At 34.4% G+C, this 21,078-nt stretch overlaps 1 protein-coding gene and 1 non-coding gene across 3 annotated transcripts in view; both read right to left on the bottom strand.

Moving 5' to 3' along the window:
• LOC145256219 (uncharacterized) overlaps positions 1–21,078 on the bottom strand; it is a 274,977-nt gene that overhangs the window by 242,654 nt on the left and 11,245 nt on the right. The window lies entirely within an intron of this gene.
• LOC145256676 (U2 spliceosomal RNA) lies at positions 15,103–15,294 on the bottom strand. Its single transcript, XR_013864010.1, has one exon. It is a non-coding gene; the product is annotated as a U2 spliceosomal RNA (small nuclear RNA).

Here is a 21,078-nt window from a genome sequence, read left to right on the forward strand (position 1 = left end):
CTATAATAATTATTAAATACCTACAGACACTAGTGTTTCATCCTTTCGGGAATCATCAGTGCATGGTGTGACTATCGACACAAATCGATAGATTTGAACCCGCAACAGAAGCCATCTCTGACTCCATTAGCAACGACCTAATCCATTCGGCCACTGTTAACCGCGAGAAATAATGTTGAAATTTAAAGATTTATTTTTTAATGACTTTAACGTCTGTCAGAGTGATCTAATCATTATATGATGATCTGCGCATACGAGCTATGCTTTATGGGACGGGTATTCTTCTTCAAGTGTATTTTGTCGAATTTGGGAACGGTTTCTGTCGACAGAACCCGGCGACAAAGCTATTTCCGACTTCATTAGCAAGGAACAAACTCACACGGCCAATTTTAATCGCAAGAAATATCGTTGAAATTTAAACATTTAGTACTAAATGTCGAGACGTCCATCCATAGTGATCTAATGGTTATAACATCATGATCTGAGCACGCGTGCTTAAGTGACCGACTTTCATTTTAACTTTAAAGTGTTCTACAATAAGAACCAAGTTTCTAAAGGGGCTGACATAATTGTTACTATTTTTTTTAATACCTACAGACACTATATATATATACATAATGGTGGTATAGTTTGGTTTCCTAGATGTAAATCGAGTGAAATCCGCTCGATTATTAAAGAGTGTCCAATGGAGAACAGAGCAGGTGTATAGTCCGTTTATTATACAAACATTATTGGTTACATATGTGCGTACATGTTTCAGACCAAAAAAAACGTGTAGTTAGAGGAAGGGTGAGGATTGAACATCAGAAAAAAAAACAAATTATGATTACGCCGAAATATGCAATATTATTGTGTGTGTGTGTGTGTGTGTGTGTGTGTGTGTGTGTGTGTGTGTGTGTGTGTGTGTGTGTGTGTGTGTGTGTGTGTGTCCACGCTTGTGCACGTGCGAGTCGAATGTTTAAAGATCTAAGTACGTAATTGGTACAATTTTCAAGACTATTAACCTTACATTGGAAATGTCAAATCGCAATGGACACGATCAACATTGACTTCATACAACTCACTCCCCTTTCCCCCGTCTTTAGCATCGCTTATTTCATTTCTATTATAGTTGTCCTGGTTTTTTAAAATCTCCAAACAGTAAACAACTGATTATCCACTTGAGGTTTATTGTTTTACTCTTGAATCTTGTTTTTGTAATTGTGATTTTTTTTTCAGCTGTAAGTTGGTTTTTGCAAGTGCAAAATCAACGATATGCTACTCTTGGGAATTTAAACTGCATTTTTGGTTTATCATTCAAACACTAGCGTGTTTGAATATATGGTTAAGTGTTAGTTTTACTCATTTAGAACTGCTTTAAAGCTTTATCACTCACTCATTTTGCAAACAAATTTTAAACAATTTTTACCGTTCACAAGTCACCTTCTCAGCTATATTTAAAAGTTTCGTTCATTAAAGCAAAAGTTATAATAAAATTACTGATGTTCAAAAGTCTTCAGAATAAATAAGGATCGTGAGAGGCAGGTTCTTCTGATTGGCTGTTGGTTGTCATCATCTTATCATTAACGTTTTAGAGAGGATTTCGTCTGATTAGCTATTGGTTACCATAGCAACTTTTTCGTCGTTGACACCTTCATAAATCATAGCCGGAATGTTACTCGCATGCCATCTTATTTGGGTTATATAGAAAGAGTTAACAAAAGTGATGCTCTTTGCCGTGATAGGGCTTATAATATTTCGCTTACGACGTCGCCCGTTAATTCTGTTTCTCTCTTTTTGTGTCCCTTCTTTCTGCTTATTTACTTAATTCCCTCTTTTATTTGATTTTTTTATTTAGTCAATTTAAGGAGTTGGTAACAATGTTTTATGGATTGTTGACAATGCGTATTATATTGAACACAAAAAAGAAAATATTATTTCAAAGCAAAGCCTGGAAAAATCATGGATTACATAGAAAATGCGAGCATGAAAAGTAATATAGCTAAGATTACACATAGAAAAGAAAAAGGACTAGTTGTTAAAACTGAAAAAAAGACAAGATGTTCTAGTAAAAAATATTATAAACTAGCGGGAGGTACCCAGTGTGGCCCGGTGTTGCCCAGCGTTGCCCTGGTTTTTAGAGGCGTGTATGGTTGGGGTGGTAAAATGAAAACAAAGCGAAGTAATAACCCTGTTTAAATATTATAAAAACAAACAATGTTAAAACTATTTTTAAAAAATCGTGTAAAAAAGAAACAATTAAAAAAATGAACATGATGCAATACGAACGGTCCGGCGGTGCCTGTGTGTTTGAAAAATCCCAAAAAGGTTTGAAGGGGGGTCGAACTCGAATCATTGAGGCGAAAGCGCAAAAAAACGTGAGGATTTAATTAAAAAGTGAATTAGGTCAAATATCAATTCCGCAGTGAAGTTTGTTTTGGTTTGGTTTCAGTAGTCACATCACACTCGAATTCTAAATGAATGTTTTTGTTTTCTCGAATTCTAAATGAATTTATGTTTTAATGTTTATTTAAGTGCAATGCAAGTTAAATCATGATATCGTAGCGTTGTAATCTTTGTGTGAAAATAAATGTTGAGTTGAAAGTACTAAAAATAAAGGTCATAGTTTGATTTCACGGTTAGAGTGTTAAAACCGGAAGTAAAATCCGGTTAGTCTTGCAGATTGCGTCTTACACTAACGGAAAAAAATGCAAAAAGAAAACCATAATAGTAATCGCATTTTCGCGTTTTCTGTTTTTTAATTTTTTTTATTTCTGTTTAATTATGGAAAAAACAGAAAGCATAAATCAAGGAAAAAGATGAAAAAAACGGCATTAGTAACCTTGTACGATTCCAAACCGGTGTGTTTCCGCGTACTTTTCCTTGTGCACGTATCCGCTGCGGTGTAAATGGAGAGAGGGGAAAGGAGGAATCTAAGTGAGAGAAAAAATGTTGCAACTTCCATTGAATATAAGCGATTTTGGCAGTGGACTCTCACCGGAAAAAATATAGGAATGTACCATTGTCGAGGAACTGTAGAGGTAATAGGCTTATAGCAAACCTCAGATAACGTGCTATAGACTGTACGCATTACATTTGCATGTAATGTCATGATTTTTAATCCTATTAAGGTCGAAGTTGAAGGGGGAAAATGAGTTCATTTTATTTATCTAGATAGAAGATAGATAGAAGAAGATAGCAGAAGATAGATAGATAGAAGATAGAAGAATAGATAGAAGAAGAAGAAGAAGAATAGATAGGAGAAGATAGATAGATAGATAGATAGATTGATAGATAGAATAAATAGAAGATAGAAGAAGATAGAATAGAAGACGATAGATAGATAGATAGATAGATAGATAGATAGATAGAATAGATAGAATAGAAGATAGATAGATAGATAGAAAGAAAATACATATAGAAGACAAACTATAGAAGAAGATAGATAGATAGATAGATAGATAGAATATAGATAGATAAAAGAGAAAATATAGAAGAAGATAGAAAAGAGAAGAAGAGATTTATAACTTATTGCAGCATTAAGAATTTGTATATAATATAAAATTGAATTTAAAAAAAAAAAATCCTAATACTGCAATATTGTAAGTCATAAATTTTGTTATATTTTTACTAGAATATCTTGTCTTCTTCTTTTCTAGTTTTAACAACAACTTCTTCTACTTTTCTAAGTTTAATCTTAACTATATTCCTTTTCAGATTAAATTCCGATCATGTTCATTTACCAATTAAGCCAAAGTCAATATTAACTGACCCAGTTAACTAAGCTCAACGATTATCAGTATTAACAATCGAGAATATATATTATAATTTCGCAATGACCAAAAATACGATATATTATAATAGGTTTATCATAAGATGTTTCCTTGTTATGATAAACCTGTCATAAAGTATTGTCTTGGTTATTGCAAAATTAGAATATATATATATATATATATATATATATATATATATATATATATATATACACTTATATAAATACATATATATACATATATATATATATATACACTTATATAAATACATATATATACATATATATATATATACACTTATATAAATACATATATATACATATATATATATATACATATACATATGCATGTACATCAGTATACCTACACATATATACATACATATATACATATATATACATATACACCTATAATATATATATATATATATATATATATATATATATATATATATATATATATATATAATATACATATATACACATATGCATAAATGTTGTTTGTTTTGGTTTCAGCGATATGTTTTGAATTAATTCAATTATTTAGGAAAGCGCATTTTTACCTAAATGCGAGCTGGGAATAAAAATAATATACATATGCATATATATATATATATATATATATATATATATATATATATATATATATATATATATATATATATATATATATATATATATACAAAAACTATAAGAAAGACCTTTTTAGGCCATGACATAGCGAAGGTAAACCATTCTCATTGGAAGAGTACCATATAATGCTGGCCATTCACTTCTGCTGCTGAGAAGCATTTAGCTTCAAAATGCCATGGCTTAAAATGTTTTTTCTCTCCATTTTCTTTCGTATTGATTTGATGATATAATAAAGTTATATATAACTTTCATCCCTAATCTTACCTTATAGACATATGTTTTCTAAATGGCGTGATGTAAACATATTATAGCAACATAATCAATCCACCAAAATAAATAAAGTGCGATTTGACATAATTAAAATCCGAAAATTAGAAGAGAAGCTGTAAATATCTTTATTTACAGATTCTTTTCTAATTTTCGGATTTTAATTATGTCAAAATTTATTTCCTTTTGGTGGATTGATTGTTGCTATTTCTTCTGATGAGTTAAAGGCAAAATAGTTTCACTAGCTGATATAATAATTAATTTTGTGCTACGGAACATATACTGTCAAGAATTGTAAATGTTAACTGAATTAAAGGAATAAATTATAAGATGATCAGCATCATGAACTTTGGAATATAGACCTTTGTCATTCATTCGCTATATATATATATATATATATATATATATATATATATATATATATATATATAGTCCGCTTTTATACAAGCATACATGTTTCAGTGGAATCCCAATTATGCCAATAAATAACCGCCAAGTTAAAAGAATACCAACACTGCGACAGCTTAACCACACAAAATCGTACTTCTTCCTCATCCTCCTCCTCGTCTTCCGCCCCTGTTCTTCCAGAACGTAAACCACGCCCAAATATCTCAAAAAACTAATGTAATTTTGACTGCTGTTTCAATGTTGATTCTTTTTTGGTCTGATGAGGTCTTATCTTTGAATTTGGATTCCACTAAAACATGTATACAAATATGTAACCAATAATGTTTGTGTAATAAACATAATATATATCTGCTCTGTCCTACATTGAGCACTCTTTAATAATCACGTGAATTTCATTGGATTTACATCTAAAAGATAAAAAATAAATTGATACAGCCATTACACACACACACACACACACACACACACACACACACACATATATGAAATAATAACTGAATTTTGTCTATATTTGGTTATAAAGAAGGTGATATTGTGATCACTACAGCTGGAGAGCCATGAATTTAATAGTTGTACATCTATTAAATTTTCGAAAAAAAAACATGGTAAACAGCTGATGATCCCTTTATTTTTCGATTTCACGATTTAAAGTAAGGTCTACCTATTTATGGTTCGCTGTTTTATAGTTGAGTCACTTTTTGTCATTGAGAACTTTTTGCGCTTTATTTCGCATTTAGATACTAAAATTATTTCTTTCCACAGTTTTTTATTCGCTAACTTTTGTGCAACAAGACTTGTACATACGCATATATATGCACATATATATGCATATATATACACACACACATCATTACGTATGCATATACACATATGTTCATACATAAAGAAGCATACACACATATATATACATTCAGAAACACAACCTCTATAAAAACATATGTATATACATACATATAAACATATGTATTTAGATACATACACACACATATATATAAACACATGGAAACATAAACCACATAGACACATGCACGCATACACACACACACACACACACACACACACATATATATATATATATATATATATATATATATATATATATATATATATATATATATATACAGGCTCACACACACACACAGAGAAAAATAATCATCGATACATATTTATATACACGCGCGCAGACACAAATATTTATACACATACATAAAACAAACCCATAGACACATATGTACACGCGCACATTACTCTTGATTTTCGAGTAGGGCAGATTTTATTAGTTCCATTTTCTACTTTAAAAAACAATGGCTAACTACAAAAAAAAAAGAAAGTCTATAAATACGGACCGAAAGATAAAATGAAACACATTGAAATAATTTTCAGTCATTTAAAACAATGGCGCCAAGTCTGTATATTCTAACTAATAATGATTCAAGGTTACAATGGGACGAGACGGGGGGGGGGGGGCGGTAAACAAAATTGCATGGACTTGTCTGTTTATTATTACTCCAACAATTGTCTTGGGTTATGTGTTTAACGGCATATCAGCACTTTTCAGTTTTGTTTTTGTTTTTTTTTTTGTTTGTTTTTTGTTAAATGGTTGAATACAACAAGTGTTTCTTCAGTTTTTTAACAGACTATGAATACCCACGAAAGAGTGCCTGCGCGTGAAATTTCTCTGGCAGTAGGTGTGCAATCTCCAACCACACCTCTCCTGAGTCGACATTGTTAAATACCAGTGACAAGTGAAGTGTATGTACAGGACGACTGGAAACAAATGCCGAGATAAGCGGAGAGCACATACAGCGCCTAGAATTCTCAAATGGTCACCCATCTGGTATTAGCCAGGCTCAACGTTGCTTATCTTTGGTGATCTGACGATCAACGCGATTAGGCCGTATATAGGCTAAATACAATACCTACTGAAAATAATTTTTGTGTACAATTAACTGAATGCAAGTTGTACTCTTGGGAAAGGGAAATTGTGAATGTACGCTTTTTCTTCTTTCAACAGTACTTCTGTGTAGATGATAGGAGTATATCCAATAGCATCCAGCCTTTTTCAGATGCGTATTGTCGAACTCGTCATTTGGAACGGAATTCTTTAATCCACGGGAATAGCATAATTTCGTTCTATCAGTCATGTTAAGTAATTTGTAATCTGTAATATTTACATTATTCACACGACTGTTATCATCTTCAGTGATATTTTCATAATGTTTCGGTTGGTGTAACCTCCGACCTTCTTCAGGTGTATCTTGTCGAACTCGGCAATCTCTCTATTGAACTCTGGAATCTGCACAGAATTGTGAGCGAGATACTTTATTTAATCGACGGGGGTAGCATGCTCTCGTTTCGTCAGCCATGACTGGGTAGAGTTCCTAAGTAATTCGCAATTGTATTTTGGGTGTTGCTTGCACTGAGGATTGAACCTTCAACCTCCAGAAGAGTATAACTTACAATTGAATTTTACAAAAGTTCGGGGGCATAATAATTCGTAATTGTATTCTTAATATTGCTAATTCCAATAAAGAAGAAGACGGTCACTTATATCCGTTACGCCATAGGTTACTGGAAAAGAAGGGAACAGTAGTTCAAATAATTATCACTCCTCATGTAAAATTTTACGAAACATAGATCCGATAGGTTTCGAAATCTGAAGAGTCAATTGCACAACACTTACACAAGATGAACAAAGTGTAGTAGCTGTTCTAAAGCAACACACACACGCACGCACACACACATATACATACATACACACACACACACACACACACATATATATATATATATATATATATATATATATATATATATATATATATATATATATATGAACATATGTACATACATATAGACGCATACATATATCTAAATCAGGACAATTTTTATTTTTATCGCATTCCTAGAACCCATTTTGCGGGGACCTGAATTTTCCCGTACATTAAAAAACGACCGTGTTGGAAGGTAAGAAAATAGGAACACTGACTCGTGTGTGTGTGTGTGTGTGTGTGTGTGTGTGTGTGTGTGTGTGTGTGTGACGATCACGAGCAATAAAAACAGAAGGGTTTTAAAAGTGTGTGTATGCGTGTGTGGGGGGTGTTTTGTGCTAAACATCCTCAATTATGTTAATTTTTGAACACACATCTCTCTTCGACTACTGCTTACCAATAAATCAACTAGTTGCATGGAAAAAGAAAGAAAAAACAGAAAAATAGAATCAGCAACTGATTGGCTGTTTGACTTATTTTTTTACAATAGAGTCAGCACTTATCAAGGCCTGAAGGCCACTCGGGGATAAGAATTAAAAAATGTAAGGTGGTAGTGTAGTAATGGTTAATGGTGTAAGTTGGGTACAATTTGATTCTTTAAGGGGACTGTTCAACAAGAACTTGTTTACATTAGACTTGGATGCAACCATACTGTAGTTGCTGGGAAGCAGGCCATGGAACAGTGTTTCACAGGCGGGTAGTTCTTGGAAAGAATCTGTATTCGTGGAATCCGCATTTAGATTTAGGCACAGATATAAGGTGGGGGAAATTGTTGATAGTGATTATAGTTAGTCGAGAGTTTTTTTTGTTGTTTTTTTTTTGTAGAAGTTTGACAATAGGAGAGCCATAGATTGGAGCTTAGGCGAGCACTTGCTATGGAAATAACGATAAAGCAGAACCAGGCTCGCAACGTCTCTTATGTGAGAAAGAGACTGCAGGGAGGAGAAAAAGGTATCATTTACTAGGTTTTTAAGTTGGTTTTGAACACTAGCAAGGTAGACGTGGCAACACTACTCCATTTAAGGACGTACTTGATTCTTATATAGATAGAGGATTGCGTCGGTAGTGAGATACTTACTGGCACAATAGAATTATCTAACCATTTTTCCAGCCATCTTGGAAACAGATTTAATGTATGTGCTCCATTTCAGATCAGGAGTGAAGGTCATTCACAGAATTTTGTCATGACATGATACTTCACAAAAACAACTACCAATAAGAACGAAAAGTAATTTTATTAGTGAACTAATTCGGTTATTGAAATAAATATTAAAGTATCATTTTTTTTTTACATGGTAGTCACCACTTATCAAGGCCCGGAAGCCACTCGGGGATAAGGGTTATTGCGTGTACAGTAATCAATGGGATAGTATCGTAGTAATCGTTAGTATTGGAGATTTGATAAAGTGTCTTACTTAAGGGGGCAGTTCATCAGGAATTTGTTTATGTTGGACTTGAAGACATCCAAGTTGTAGTCAGGTGGGAAACAGGCAAACGGAAGAGAGTTCCACACACGTGCACTTCTAAGAAAGAAGCTTCTTTTCTTTTTTTTTAACTTTACTCAGTTTGAGGCGATCAGAACCGATGCTAAAAAAGTTATAAATGTATCTTGAGTTGTTTCTGTGTTTTAGGCAGACAGAGAAAAATAAAGTAAATTGCTTTATATAGTACATAAATATGTCTCCTCTTTACTCAACAGATGAAAACGATATTAAAAACAGCTAGACATTTTCAGTCCGTTGGGTTAGAATGACTACTTTATGCCAAATTGATTGTTGAATTTGATTAAAAATGTGTTTATTTTTCCATTAAATACTAATCCCTATTAATCCATCAAACGGATATCATGACACTTAATTCGCTGCACCTTATCATAAATTCAAATTTCAGCCAGACTGGCCCAGTGGATTCCGATAAAACGTAGAACGGACAGGCAGACAAACAAACAGAAAAGAAATCTAATATAAATTATGCAGTTAAATATTTTATTAAATTTGGAAACGTTTTCGAAAAAATAAACGACATTCGATGACTATCCGCTTCATTGCTTTAATGAAAGAAATTAATTTTCTTAGTCAAGAATACCACTAATAAAGCATGCTTAATTTGCTTATATATATATATATATATATATATATATATATATATATATATATATATATATATATATATATATATATATATATATATATAACACTCATACCTGTGTGTGTATATATATATATATATATATATATATATATATATACATGTGTGTGTGTGTGTGTGTGTGTGTGTGTGTGTGTGTGTGTGTGTGCGTGCGTGCGTGCGTGCGCGCGCATGTGCTTATTAATCAGATTTTTTTTTGTCCGATTTTATAACTGAGCGCATCTTTATTAGTTTTTGTTATCTTAATGCGAGTTTGCGTGTTTCTGAAACCAAGGAAAATCATGACCGGCTTAAGTGAGCAACATCCATTTTTTACCTATAAATAAACAAGTTGCATAGCACTTCGACTACAATAGGCACCACGGTTATAGGAATCCGATGGCGAAACTTGATCTAAGTCGAAAACACGTGCCAGCTTTTACTGTTTAGCTTGTTGTTGTTGTTGTTGTTGTTGTTGTTGTTTTTACTTTAGGTCGACGGTGGCACTGATAGGTTGAACCCACTCACTTGCAAAAATATCAGTAGTACTGATAATTAAGATGTAAAACATGAAGTCAGTCTTCACCTTAAATGTTGCACAGACACACACACAGACACACACACAGACACACACAGACACACACACAGACACACACACGCACATATATATATATATATATATATATATATATATATATATATATATATATATATAATAGACTTAGATGAGAACAGAAAAATCTCCAGAAAACCGGTAGATGTTAACTTTTCGTATTTTATATAAAAATATTATGAACTAGGAATGTGACACAACGTTGCCCGGGTTTTAATGATGATCACCGAACGTTTCACACGTACCATTTTTATTGTCATCGTCCATTTTTTCAATCAAATCGAATGATTACCTGCTCTGGTTGGGGACCCATTGCGGTGCACCGGGAATAAGATTAACATTCCTCTCACAATGACTTAGTTAACAATTCATTGTAGTCTACATTAGTATCCCTAATGATGGAGATCTGACCATGAGCTGGAAAGGAGAAACAGACCAAATATAAAGGTCTCATGTATGATATGAAAAGAAACTGGAATCTTAGGGAGATATCAATCATATCAGTTATTATAGGTGCCAGAGGGCTTATGAAGAAGAACCTGAAGTCCAATTTAACTATTCATGGTGAACCAAGTGCGAAAGAGATCCAGTCAATTACACTTAAGGGAACAACGAAGATACTAAAAAGAGTTTTCGGCTGGTTTCAATAAAAAGCAGGGTGAAGCTAGCAGCTGGTTTGGCTATCCCATACCCAACGTTACAATCTTCAAAGGAAGAAAATAAAAAAAACAAAGAACCTACTGTTGTTTTTATCAAATTATATATATATATATATATATATATATATATATATATATATATATATATATATATATATATATATATATAATAGCTTGAATTAAAGTTTAAAATGCAAAAATCAAGTATCATGGTTCAATTATGTCACTAAACAAAAACATTCATTTCGAACGACCCCCCCCCTGTTATATCAAAGAACTTAATGTTGATTTTATATACCTGTCGTTACTGCCTGTTCGATTATGATGGCTTGAATTTAAGTTTAATATGCAAAAAGTCAAGTATTAATGTGAAATTATGCTTTAAACAGAAACATTCATTTTAAACGCGACCCTTATTATATAAAAGAACCTACTGTTGATTTTATATGTCGAGCCTTTCGACTTGTATGGTAATAAAACTCCTAAATGCACTTGTGATATTAGGCTGTGTAAAGTATTAACTTTAGTCAAAATCGCTTGTTTCTTTTTTCATCGACTTATTTCGATTATCGATAATTATCGAAGACATTCCGATACATAATCTATCTAAGAACAGTATTGCACATGAAGTACCTTCGTATAAAATTTCCTAGGGAACGAACTTACACACAGACACAAAGTTTCTTTTATATAATACTAACAGGACCCGTTAACCGTTAACGATATATATATATCAATGGAAAAATGGTGGGATCTTTCTATCGATCCAGTAGATATCTCACTGCTGATGCTATTCTCTATCTATATAAGAGCCAGGTACGTCCAAGGATGGAATACTGTTGCCACATCTGGGCAGGAGCTGCTAGAAAGAACTTGTCCTGCCTTGATAGAGTTCAAAATAGACTTCGTAGCCTCGTAGGAGATGTCCTTTTCTCCTCCTTGCAACCTCTATCTCACAGAAGAGATGTTGCGAGTTTGTCTCTGATGTATCGTTATTTTCATGGAAAGTGTTCAACTGAGCTTCAATCTATGGTCCCCCCTCGCCAAACTTTCACAAGAAACACTCGTCTAGCTGTAAACACTATCAATAATTTCCCCCACTCTTTATCTGTGCCTAAACCTAAACGTAGATTCCATGAACAAAGCTTCTTTCTTAGAACTGCACGCCTGTGGAATTGTCTTCCGTTTTCCTGCTTTCCGGCTGACTACAATATGGTTTTGTTCAAGTCTAAAGTAAATAAGTTCTTGATGAGCCGTTCCATATAAGTTATTAAATTTACCAAATTTTCATTACTAATGATTACTATATTGACCAACTTCTACTGTACACTCTTTAACCCTTATCCTTGAGTGGCCTCTGGGCCTTGATAATGTGGTGATGCCTTTGTAAAAAAAAAAAAAAAAAAAAAAATATATATATATATATATATATATATATATATATATATATATATATATATATATATATATATATATCATAAAAAAATAAACTACGGTTGTTGTTGGTGGCCAACCCCCAACCTCCTCATATTAAGAACACTCAAACTCCGCATGGTAAGAACGGCTTTTGGAATAGACAACCCCAACAGCCTCATGTTCAGAACGGCTTTTGGAATAGACACCCTTATCCATCGAAAAGTACTTGTCTCTGCCAAATATAAATGAGATTTTCGTAATCAGCATAGTCGAAAATCCATAAAAGTAGTCATGTTAAAGAAAATTGTGACAGTGGAGCTAATGTAAAAATTTACAACAAAAAAAAACAATCAATTAATATGTTTAATTTAGTTTTTTAGCAAGATTTTCTTCTGTAGAGTGCGACGCCATATTGTATAATTTCTGGAGCGTTTGTTTATTTATTGTAGAAGTGGATTCCGGAATATGTGAATAGTCAGGTATCAGCCAATCAAAATGGGTGGAATTTGAGAAGGAGAATTTATTATTTTTTAATCGAAAAATGGAAAGCTTATGTTATGTGTATGTACATAATAACCAGTTAATGGCGGTGCAAGCACAATATTGTAGGAAAATATAGAATTTGATCCGGTCTCAAATGGTAGCGATGGGAGCACTAAATATTGACAGATAAAAATAGGAACTTATTCTTCTGTGGATGTGGGGATTGTGATGGTGTTGCTCATCGGATGTAATGTAGCATTTTATTATCACGAGTGAATGTGGCAGAAATGGTGGTCGTAAGCTATATAAGGTAGTGGCTATCAGGGTAGATGTAATGAATTTTTATGTGGCATCTCTTGTTAAAAACCTACGGTACTTTGATCCAGAGGTGAATTTCTTTAATCTAAATAATATACGAGACTATAGTACCTATTTACAATGCCTTCCCACGGGGCAGAATTAGACACCGGGATCGTTTTTTAACGTATAGAAAAAGAACAAAAATAAAAATTGTCTCAGTCGTGAAGGATTGTTCCTCCACTGAAAGAGAATAAGAAAATGAAGTGTAGCATCTGAAGAACAGATGGTATTTATTTGCTCCCCCACTGAGCAAATTAGGCACAAGGCCGTTTTTAATGTGAGGTAAAAACCAGCTCCCCTAAAAGTAGGCAAAAAGGGGGCACTCTGGTTACCAAAAATAATAATTGTCCCAGTATAGAGGGTTTCCCCTCCATTGACTGGTACAAACCATCTTAAGTGCAGCATCTGAAGAACAGATGGTATTTATTTGCTCCCCCACTGAGCAAATTAGGCACAAGGCCGTTTTTAATGTGAGGTAAAAACCAGCTCCCCTAAAAGTAGGCAAAAAGGGGGCACTCTGGTTACCAAAAATAATAATTGTCCCAGTATAGAGGGTTTCCCCTCCATTGACTGGTACAAACCATCTTAAGTGCAGCATCTGAAGAACAGATGGTATTTATTTGCTCCCCCACTGAGCAAATTAGGCACAAGGCCGTTTTTAATGTGAGGTAAAAACCAGCTCCCCTAAAAGTAGGCAAAAAGGGGGCACTCTGGTTACCAAAAATAATAATTGTCCCAGTATAGAGGGTTTCCCCTCCATTGACTGGTACAAACCATCTTAAGTGCAGCATCTGAAGAACAGATGGTATTTATTTGCTCCCCCACTGAGCAAATTAGGCACAAGGCCGTTTTTAATGTGAGGTAAAAACCAGCTCCCCTAAAAGTAGGCAAAAAGGGGGCACTCTGGTTACCAAAAATAATAATTGTCCCAGTATAGAGGGTTTCCCCTCCATTGACTGGTACAAACCATCTTAAGTGCAGCATCTGAAGAACAGATGGTATTTATTTGCTCCCCCACTGAGCAAATTAGGCACAAGGCCGTTTTTAATGTGAGGTAAAAACCAGCTCCCCTAAAAGTAGGCAAAAAGGGGGCACTCTGGTTACCAAAAATAATAATTGTCCCAGTATAGAGGGTTTCCCCTCCATTGACTGGTACAAACCATCTTAAGTGCAGCATCTGAAGAACAGATGGTATTTATTTGCTCCCCCACTGAGCAAATTAGGCACAAGGCCGTTTTTAATGTGAGGTAAAAACCAGCTCCCCTAAAAGTAGGCAAAAAGGGGGCACTCTGGTTACCAAAAATAATAATTGTCCCAGTATAGAGGGTTTCCCCTCCATTGACTGGTACAAACCATCTTAAGTGCAGCATCTGAAGAACAGATGGTATTTATTTGCTCCCCCACTGAGCAAATTAGGCACAAGGCCGTTTTTAATGTGAGGTAAAAACCAGCTCCCCTAAAAGTAGGCAAAAAGGGGGCACTCTGGTTACCAAAAATAATAATTGTCCCAGTATAGAGGGTTTCCCCTCCATTGACTGGTACAAACCATCTTAAGTGCAGCATCTGAAGAACAGATGGTATTTATTTGCTCCCCCACTGAGCAAATTAGGCACAAGGCCGTTTTTAATGTGAGGTAAAAACCAGCTCCCCTAAAAGTAGGCAAAAGGGGGCACTCTGGTTACCAAAAATAATAATTGTCCCAGTATAGAGGGTTTCCCCTCCATTGACTGGTACAAATTATCTTAAGTGCAGCATCTGAAGAACAGATACTACACTTTGATCGTGGCCAAAAGGCCAAGAACGTCTGCCCTTATGAAGATAATTGTAGAGATAGACATATACGTGATATTTCGGGGGTTTTATACATATCTTTTATTTTAATGTTATTTAAATTGGTATTTGCTGTATTTAATTTAAATGTAAAAATAAATAAATAAATAAGGGGGTGTAATTCGTGAATGATTCGTGTGTCTGACTCATCAAGAAATGTAAAGTTCAACAAAAGATTTATAAAGTCGAAGTGGATTATGGTTTATAGGGTCAGGAAATTCCGAGGATATTTTAAAATATAGACATTTTTTTTTATTGAAGTGTACAATTACTACTGTTCTACATATAACATGGCTGGAAGATAATTTGAGAAATAGTATCACATGATGAAGACAGAGGAAATGAATACGGCAAATAGGTTAACTGAAATTGAAAATCGTGGTTGTGTGGGTGTCAAACGAAATCCTCAGATTTTACACAAACAAAAATGCGCTAGCCGCTAGATACAAATTGTATTAGTTAGATTTCAAACAAATTTAACGATTAATTTATTTATTGCGGACTATTATTTTCATATTTCTTAGTTGTTGTTTCACGACGTTTCGGCCAACTATTCCTCTGCCCTTCGTCAGGTGGTAATCATGACGGGATAGGAACTCCGAATTTCCTAACTGCATCCTCAACAATTACTGCCATCCATAGTTCTTGTCTCGCCACGTTTTGGCTAAGTAAGTAAACGCGGTGAGACGACAACTATGGATGGCAGTAATTACTGAGGATGCAGTTAGGGATTCGAAGTTCCTATCCCGTCTCGGTTACCACCTGATGAAGGCCAAAGGAATAGTTGGCCGAAACGTCGTGAAGCAACAAAAACTAAGAAAGATGAGGATAATAGTCCGCAATAAATAAAATTAATAAATAATACTCATCTCAATAAAGAATTCCAATTAAATATTATATAAATTTAAACAGGCTCAAAACCCTGGTATCATTCAAACACTACCATATTTGAATATATGGTTAAGTGGCAGTTTTAGTCATTTAGAACTGCTTTAAAGCTTCACCGCTCACTCATTTTTCGACTAAATTTCAAGCAATTTTTACAGTTTATAGATCACCTTCTCAGTTATATTGTGAAAAAATTTCAATTTTTGTTCAGTAAAACAAAAGTTATGATGAATTTAGTGGTGTTCAAAATCGTATAAAATAAACGTAAGGAGGTGAGCGACGTTTTTTATGACTGGTTTCCATAGCAACGACGTCGCTTCAGCGACTAGTGTTGCTACTAATTCACTGCTGTCGCGAAAAGAGAAGACGCAAGTGAAACAGACTGAAACAATGAAAGGGAGATAATTGGGGGATTTTATTCAAGCAGACGAGTGCCGTACATTGTTGTTATATATGTGTAAGCTTAAACATGGAAAAGTAAAGGATTAGTTGTTAAAATTGGAAAAAAAGGACAAGATATTCTAGTAAAAAATATAAATTTATAACTTAAAATATTGCAGCATAAATTTTTTTTTGTTATTATATATTGTTATATATATATATATATATATATATATATATATATATATATATATATATATATATATATATATATATATATATATATATATAAAGGGAACAGGACCCGCTGAACTAGCTAAGATGCTACTCAAAACCGCGTGAGCTACGCTTCGGCAAGGTACATGTACTCATACCCGACTTTGCTGTTGATTAAAAGGCCGGGTGCTTGGCGCAACCCCCTTTTCATCTTGAATTGGTCCCCCGCTTTCTGTCAAGAACTAAACTTCCCGGCCTCATTTCCTTTTCATCTTGCAAACAGTTTGTGGTATTCATTTCAGTCTTGGTAGAGAATACGCATGCACAAATTAAGACAGGGTTCTATACAACCCCCACAAATTGTATTTCTTATGTTTTTGTTTTTGCGGGGGGGGGGGGTTTCACCGACTTTTTAAGCACGCACTCCAGGTCCACTGCACAACAGCCCAGGCGCAGCACACCGAAAAATCTTTGCCCAGCAAATTATGAATAAAAATCTTTACTCGAAAAAAAAAAAAATTTCCGGTCTGATATTATAACATTATGTTAGACAGGAACAAAGCAGAGGCGAAGGTTAAGTGAAAGAGTAGAACATTTATGTAGATTTACACAAACGAAATAAAGGGCTCTAAGTAATGAGTTCTTAACCTTACTTCGCTTATGGACTCACCCTGCAAATATCTATATATATAAAAGTGATAATGTGCGTGTGCGTGTGGGAGAGGGGACACTTCTCAACCTATATCCTCAACGAATTTTTGATTTACATACTTGAAATTTAGTATATAGGGTATTCAGACACGTGGAAAACTTTTTAAGCGTTTTACATCCGGAAAAAATGGCTCCAATTGAAAATTTCGAGGTTTGGAAACGCTTTTTTAAGATCGTCTCAAGCGGTGTAATGATTATCACACTTGGCTCATTGTCCTTAGGTTTTGGTTTCGATCTCAGCTAAAGTTGTTTTTTTCCTTACTTACAAGAAGTGAACTGAAAAACGTAATACTCGTGTGCACGTATCTCAGGGTTTTTTTCCATTAATTTTTAACTTCATTTTTTTAAGGAATTTAATGTCACGTTTAATACCGGGTAACGCCGGGTGCGTACATATATATATATAAAACTTTTTTAATATATATGGCAATGAAGCTACACAGAATTTTCCGCGTTTCATCATTATGACAATGTGTGCCAGGCTAATGCATGGAAGTAAATTTTAATACGAAAAACGCCGAATAAGGACAGCGTTAGCGAACCACTAGTGGGGGCTCAAAGAAAGTGGACGATCTCCGATTATAAAGTGAAAATAATACGGCAAGCCGGCACATGTAGAAACTTTAGACGACCCCAAAATTTATTAAACTGCAGAAGTGAAATAGCAACCAAATGTTCACATAAAATAAACTTTACATTAGAATAAAAAATGATGAACTGCTACTATTACTACTACTACTACTAATAATAATAATAATAATAATAATAATAATAATAATAATAATAATAATAAGGAGAAAAATCATAATAATTATAATAATTGTAATACTACTAAATAAACAAATACATAACATATGCTCTAGTATAACATAAAATGTAAAAACCATGATGGGTTCCTCTACAATTAAGGGGTGCGTTTATGCTGCTGGTCCGGCTAATCGAGAATATTTCTATTGATTCGGAGCTCATTCCGTGGAAGCACTCGTAAAACAAGCACAGAGATGTAACATTATGATTTTCTGACAGGGGGTGGGCGGAACTTGGTAAACAGTACAGGACCTATTAAGATGGGAGACTCTTTTTGTAACCTGTCCAAGGAGTGACAAGTGGTTGACGCACTAGGCCAGATCCTTGATTTTAATACTTAAGAAGCGAAAGGGAATTATCTACATGTTAACCTCGTATCATTAAATGGTGCATTGAATACGGAAGCATCTTTCCGTGTTATAAACACTTCCGCGATTCATTGAAGATGAACAATTGTGTCGTTGATATTGAAGGCGTCTACAAGAGTGCACGCCATGACCTCGCAACTGTTTAGTAAACGTTTTTCTTGTGCAGAACTTTGAGTTAACCGACTTCTTTATAATAGGGTCTTTATACAAGGCATATCTAGCATGGCTATTTTTTGTTAGAACTGGTTCCGGCGGTAACCTGCTTGTTCATCGATAGTCGTGCCGGTCGAGGCCCGTCTTAAGAAAACTTCTGATAATCTAGGGGTTAACTTTAACCACTAGATTCTTTATTTTATCGAAATAGGGGTATTCAAAGCATTACTTGAACCTTCTTGAAGAGTGTGTTGCCAGTAGCCAAAGGCAAATGACGATGAGTTTCTTCTTTGCTTTTTTGTTGTTTGTTAATACTAATGGATATCCTGCTTATCAAGGCTGAGAAGGTACTCGAGGATAAAGAATCGCAGTCACAAAAAAATAACAGAATAGGTAGAAATGCTTAAGCGGACGTGACTTAATACACAAGAGTAGCTTGTTCTCATTTCCTCAGTCATGCAGAACTTTTAGTAGTCCGTAATTGTGTTCTTAATATCGCCCGCTCGGAGGATTGAACCTTCAGCTTCGGACAGAGTACAGGCATTTTGTTTTTTTTTGTTTTTTTTTAAGTATTCATTGTTTTGGGGGCCTGAGGAATGCTTTACAAGGCAAAGGACCAGAGATTGGATCTCAGTCGAACACCTACCATTGTGCTGTGATTAAGTGGATAATGACGCAGACTGACGAAGTGGGGGTGCTAAGTTCGAACCCAGTCGGTTCCATAGTACCACGATCACGTATTGATGTTGGCAACGTCAATGTTGGCTGCATTCCTGTAAGTATCCGATTCTGCAGAGAATCAGAGAAACCAATGCCAATAACCGAATCAAGTCGGTCAAAAACTCGTACCATGCTGAGTCATAGAAATTTACTTTTTTTTCATTATTATTAAATACCAATCTAAAGTAAAAATAGTAAAGACATTTTTTGTAATCATTGTGTTTTCTAGAAAGATGTGATTTCATAAGCATTCTTCGTTGAGGAATATTTTATAAGAAATCAGCCAGAAAATTTATACCCTTTTGTAAGGGAGAGAAAGGGGGATGAATTAGAAAGAGAGAAAGAACGAAAGAAATGAAGGAAAGTAGCAGAATGACGGAAGCGAGAGCGATAAACACGGTTTAAAATAAGGGCGACTGGATCAAACACTATACAGTGAGGGAGGGTGTGAGTAATAGACAGAAACAGAGATTGGTTACTCAGTGAGTTAATTGAAAATTACGCAAAAGTAGAAGAGTTTAAAGACGAATTTTCAGACATAACTCAATCCCAAAGCAAGGAATAATTTAACATGATTAAAACATGTGGGAAAACGTTCATTAATTTAGCAATGGTTAAAAATGTGTGTAACATCTCTATATTAAAACTCTCTGCCTTTTAATCCCTCTGCCTGTTCTACAAATACTTTAATGGTGAATGCTCTGACGAACTGCAAACACTTGTACCTCCTCGACGTAACTACCCCCGACAAACCCGACAAGCTACTAAGTCTCATCCCGTTACAGTAGAGATCCCTAGGTGCAAGAAAGCCTTTTACTCCAGTAGTTTCTTCCCCAGAACTGCAGGTCTTTGGAACTCCCTTCCGGGATTCTGCTTTCTCAACTGTACTGATATGCAGAAGTTCAAGTATAATGTGAACAAACATCTTTCTACTCATCTCCCTTCATAATGCCCCTGCTAATTAAGTCCCTGATAGTAGCCCCCTGCTTCAAAGTGGCACTGTGCCTTGTTTGGGGTGAAAATTGAATAAAAAAAGAATAAATAAATAAAAAACTCTTTTCTCTCTACCTATCACAATTCGTTTCTCTATATTTTCCAATTTCACCGTTTTTTATTTCGCATCTCTCCTCAATCCGCTTTCACCCCGCCAAGCCCTCTCTCTTGTTTAAATGTATTGATGATAATAATAATAATAATAATAATAATAATAATAATAATAATAATAATAATAATGATAATAATAATAATAATGATGATGATGATGATGATGATGATGATGATGATAATGATAATAATAATGATGATGATGATGATGATGATGATGATGATGATGATGATGATGATGATGATGATGATGAAGAACATTGAAGCTGCATATCTATAAGTTCTCCATCCCTTTCCCATTACCCCCTTAAAGAATGATGCCAAGTAGCCGAGAAGGTTAAAGGAATGTGGAAAGACTGAAGAGAGAGTGCTGACCAGAGCTCCGCTGGACAAATGCCAAGAGAACTGGTAT

This window comes from Euprymna scolopes, chromosome 32 (genome assembly GCF_053919585.1).
Source record: "Euprymna scolopes isolate OS-2025 chromosome 32, ASM5391958v1, whole genome shotgun sequence".
Lineage (NCBI taxonomy): Eukaryota > Metazoa > Mollusca > Cephalopoda > Sepiida > Sepiolidae > Euprymna > Euprymna scolopes.